At 32.1% G+C, this 5,064-nt stretch overlaps 1 long non-coding RNA gene across 1 annotated transcript; it reads right to left on the reverse strand.

Moving 5' to 3' along the window:
• Positions 1–805: 805 nt before the first annotated feature.
• Positions 806–1,672, reverse strand: LOC141641508 (uncharacterized). Its single transcript, XR_012543137.1, has 2 exons — positions 1,168–1,672; positions 806–1,023 (listed from the first exon to the last, which is right to left on the reverse strand). It is a non-coding gene; the product is annotated as an uncharacterized LOC141641508 (long non-coding RNA).
• Positions 1,673–5,064: the final 3,392 nt, after the last annotated feature.

Genomic DNA, 5,064 nt, shown 5'->3' on the forward strand with positions numbered 1-5,064 from the left:
TTGGTTAATTTGGTGGTAGTTCTTACAATCGTAACATCTAAGCAATCCACTTTTTAGAAAAGGGATTGGGGTTGTCAATTGATACTTCGTACCTTCTATCTAGCATCAATACTTTAGATGGTTGGAATTCGTATCTAACGTGAAATCCGAATTAACATGAAGTTTTTTAAAATGGCCTAAAGATTTCTCATAGAAAACTCATTATTCTCAAATAACTTGAAATCAACCTATCCGAAAATACTCGAAGCCAAAATAATCCTACCAAACCCGAAATTTTGTAAACACGAACAACCCGAACCATAGTAGTTGATTAACTAAATATCTCCAACTCAAAAACTTATATTGAACCGGTCTTATCTAAATTTAGCGGAGCATGTTATATTTCATTGACTTATCGAACACCGAGTAGAGATTTTTTTTTTGGCAGCTACGAGAAGAGAAATTGTATGTAGCTATTGTATGATAACGAATATCTAGAATTGTTTACATGATCTAAATCATTTCATGTACGGAGTACTTTTTTAGTTTGTTTACTACTTTACTTTGTGCGGAAGAAATATTTTTTTCCAAATTTATCGTAATCGTTCTATCTTTGACCAATTGAGCGAGTTTTTTTTAGAACAAATTTGGGATAAAAAGGATGGTTAAATGATAAAGGTAATATGATCATTCTTGTATACGGAGTATTATTGAGTCCATTTAAAAGCATAACCCTAGTATAAAATCGATTGTTATTTCAATTAATTACCTCTATAAAGGCAAAAATCAATTACTTAATGGGTTTATTACGATAAATAAAATGCGATTATTTTAACTTAAGTTTATCATAATAAAACCGTGAAGAGACTTAACAAACATCACCAATTCACCATAAATTCATATGCTTGTAATTTCAGTGACATCTCACATGAAAAGATAGGATAAAATAAAGGAGAATTCCATATTGGTGATCGAGAATTAGGATGCTCTTTTGTCCAGTGTAGTTTCGAATTCTCTCGTACTAGATCCATCGATAGGGGAATCCTGCAAAAGTGAAACAAAAGTGCTTTTGTCAAAAAGGAAACGAGATGACAACAAATCTATACAATAATATAAAAAGGCCACTTTGAGTAGTCCACATTTCACTCTTTTAAACCATTATGTTCTAGGTAGTCTCTCAACTCTCACCACAAAAAACCTTTGCTTGAGCTAAAAACCAAAAAAACTTAAATTATTAATTAATTAATTAATAAACTTAAATTATTAATTAATTAATTAATGTTGAAGTGAAGATTCAGAATTCTTCATGTCCGCCTCTTCAACATGCCTCTTCAGCTTACTACTCTTTCATTTTCCCTCTTTTATCTTCTCAACTCCTCTAATTATATCTTCCACCTCTAATTAATTTGAATTAATGGTTAAGATGGAAGATGGGTAGGCGTTACTACTTTTGGTTGATAATCTGAAGATCTGAACATTTATATTTATATTTATAATTGAGGAGTGTCGTTGCCATCCACTTATTTTTTTTTTTGAGGGTGTTGCCATCCACTTATTGTTCTCCTTTTTTATGGTGAATTTTTTACTTGAGAATTATAATAAAAATTTTTACTGTAGAAGTAAAACGTAGAACTGTAGAAGTATAATAAAAAATTTACTCGTACTTTTTTGTATTGTATGGCCATATAGAGCCTTTATAGGGGTTGTGTGCAGAATCGCTAAAAAGTTTCGTATGTAAAGAATGTAAACCTTGCCTTAGAGCTTTGACTTCTAAGCTTTTCTTCTATTCAATTATCAATCATTTTACTCATCTTTTTCTCGATCAATGATGGCTAAATCATTCTTCGAATAGTTTATATTATTGTCCAACAACATCGAATGTTCTCATCGTGAATGCATCTCAGGAACGAAACCCCCATAACCATAAGCCTACTATAGAGGGCATCCATTATAATGGCCGAGCAGGGACGAATTCAAGATGGTTTTTATAATATGTGCCATGTGAATGCTCATTGTAATATTGGGTAGTAAAAAAATCTTACTTAAAAAGAAAATTAATACTATTAATTTCTTTTGAATACGAAAGTTCGATCTACATTGAATGAGAATTGTGTTTGATGATGGACTAATAGTCAAACATCAACGTTGGTCTTCAATCTTCATGTTGCTCTTCATTATTGTTGTCAGCGTGGTTCATCTTGGACCAAATACTCTAAATATAATTAGGATTTAGCCCAATAGAAAGGAGAACTAAGCGGGTATTTATGGTATACTATAGATTATATTCTTTAAACATTTAGAAAAGAAAATATCATAATGTATTATTTTCTATTCAGAAAACTATATATTGAATTACTATTAGAATTACCTTTTATTCACTTTTACTATTATCGTTTGACTATAATATCCCTTATAAAGAATAAAGATACAAATAAACGATTGAGACGAACGAAGTATGCTTTAATTATGGTTGGACAACAATTTTATGTAGCTCCTTCTCTGAAGAAACCAATTTTTAGATTTGCTACTTGGTAAAAAAATAGTAATAAGTATTAATCACTCTCTATCCTGGTTAATTATTTATCTATTCCATATTCTAAAAATGGCTTTGATGAGTAAATTGATCATCCACAGTCATTACTTTGGTCCACTTATTATCAAAGACTCGGCCCACGACTCTTTTCTTGGGTTTTATGGCAAAATTAAAGGTATAACGTAAACAAATGACCGGGAAGGAGTATAATGCATCATCTGTTAATGTTGGGAGAATTTTTAGTAATACAAGGTACTCGTATATGATATTTTGTAAAAATATTTGGTATGAATTCGTCGTGTACAATTTAGGGGGTGTTTGGTTGGAGCTTTTGGAATGGATAGTGTTTGGTTGGAGGGTTTTGGAATGGAGTTAGATACCCAATGGATTCCAACTCCTTAAAACTCATACCTATGTTTCCACTCAAATTTCCAACTCTATTTCATATTATTAGTACCTCTTATCCGTTCCAGGGTCGAACCAAACACTCATGAGCAAGTATGAGGTTCTAACTCCATACCACTATAGTATCACAATCCATTTCATACCATTCCACTACTTCGAACCAAGTGACCCCTTAGATAGATGAGCATTCTATTACTTTCAATCTGTATCATGGAGGTCGTATGACCAACAAAAATCTATACCTTAAACAAAGGCACCTGGAAAATCCCGTGAATTCACGGGCAACAGAACTAGTTAAAGAACACAAAATCATTCATGGTTCAAATCTACGTGTCAAATAGTTAGAGGATGACATATAAGTTGCTTTTATTTGATTTCTTTATTATTATTTTGTCCGTCTCTCTCCGTTCCGGTCATTTATTGTCGTTTGATTTTGGCACAAGACCAAAGAAAGATGACGGAGTCAATTATTAAATGACAAGTCAGCTAAATTGAGTGTGAATGATCGAATTTCTCTTCAGATACTCCCTTCATATTATACCAATGGTAACATTGAGACTTTTTCATACTTGTCGAGACACGTTTTGCAACGTGAATATCTTTAGTTACACATTATTAAAAAATATAAAAATTTGATATTCTTATAGGATTCATGACGATAAATCAAACAAGATCTCACATGACTACATTTTGTCTTATAGATTAAGAATAATATCGAAGATTCCCTACGACCATGAATAGTGCCAAGATTCTCAATGTTACCATTGGTGTGGTATGGAGGGAGTACATTTTAAAGTTTATAAGGTAAGTTTAAATTTATGGACATTTTAAAGTTTATAAGGTAAGTTTAAATTTTTTGACAACAAAATTTAATTTTGTCCGAGTTTATATCTATTAGTTCTAACTTATATATATATATATATATTTTTTTTTTTGACGGTCACGACAAAAGAGCCTAAGCCAATGCTGATTTAGCAAGGGAGTGGGCTATCCTGTTAAGATGCCTAGGGCAGTAACTAATCGAGAAATGACAAATATGATTAACAGTAAAAAAAATCGAAAGTTGATCACAATTATCAACTCTCCTATAGGACCGTCCTATAGCATAGGACTAGCCCAATAGGAGAAAAGTCCAAGGAAAAACATTGAGATATTAAGTTTTTGATTTTATTTTGATAACTTTATACTTTATAATGAAAACTAACATATTTAAATATATAAGTTATTAATTTAAAATATTAGGTTATTAAAATAAAAGTATTATTTCATATTTTTATTAAGTAATTTTGTTGGCCTTATGCTATTGGGTTAGTCTTACCTAAATATAAGTCTTATAGAATAATTCGTAAAATAATGAAAACTATGATCGAAGTAGACCTAGCAAACGATTCAATTGAGTTAGGTTCGGGTAAGGTCAGATCATGTCAATTCGAATGTATCACATTTTCATATTAGTTTAGGGCGGGTCAACTCATTTCGGATTTCAGGTTTGTTGGTCGGGTCATTTTCGAGCCAAACGAGTTGGTTTATTTTAGGTTGGATGATTTAGGCGAAATAATTATTAGCTATTCATAGTTTAGTTTTAATGATTAATTCTTTATTGTGTCGTAAATAATTGTATGTGTGGTTTCATATTAGTCATATTAAGTCAGTTAGAGTTATATTTTGTCGGATTATTTTTGAGTTGAATGGTTTTCGGATTGGGACATTTGGGTCGCATCAACGACGGTCAACGAGTTCGGACCATGTTGAGGTTAGGACGGGTCAATTCGAGCTTCGGGCTATATTGGAGTGTTGTAATTTAGGTCAATTTTGGGCCCCAATTTAGGCTTTTCGGATTGGGACATTTGGGTCGCGTCAACCACGGGTCAACAAAGTTCGGACCATGTTCAGGTCAGGACGGGTCAATTCGAGCTTCGGGCTATATTGGAGTGTTGTAGTTTAGGTCAATTTTGGGTCCCAGTTTAGGCTTTTCGGATCAGGTCAATTGAGTCGGTTGATTTTGCCAGATATAAACCAAAGTATATTTTTTTTTCAAAAAAATGTGAATTAACAGGATTTAACGTTTGAGATATACTCCCTCCAATTCGTTATAATGTTCCCCTTTGCTTTTGGCACGATACTTAAGGAATACTATTAAAAATGAA

Source organism: Silene latifolia, chromosome 1 (genome assembly GCF_048544455.1).
Source record: "Silene latifolia isolate original U9 population chromosome 1, ASM4854445v1, whole genome shotgun sequence".
NCBI classification, from domain to species: Eukaryota; Viridiplantae; Streptophyta; class Magnoliopsida; order Caryophyllales; family Caryophyllaceae; genus Silene; species Silene latifolia.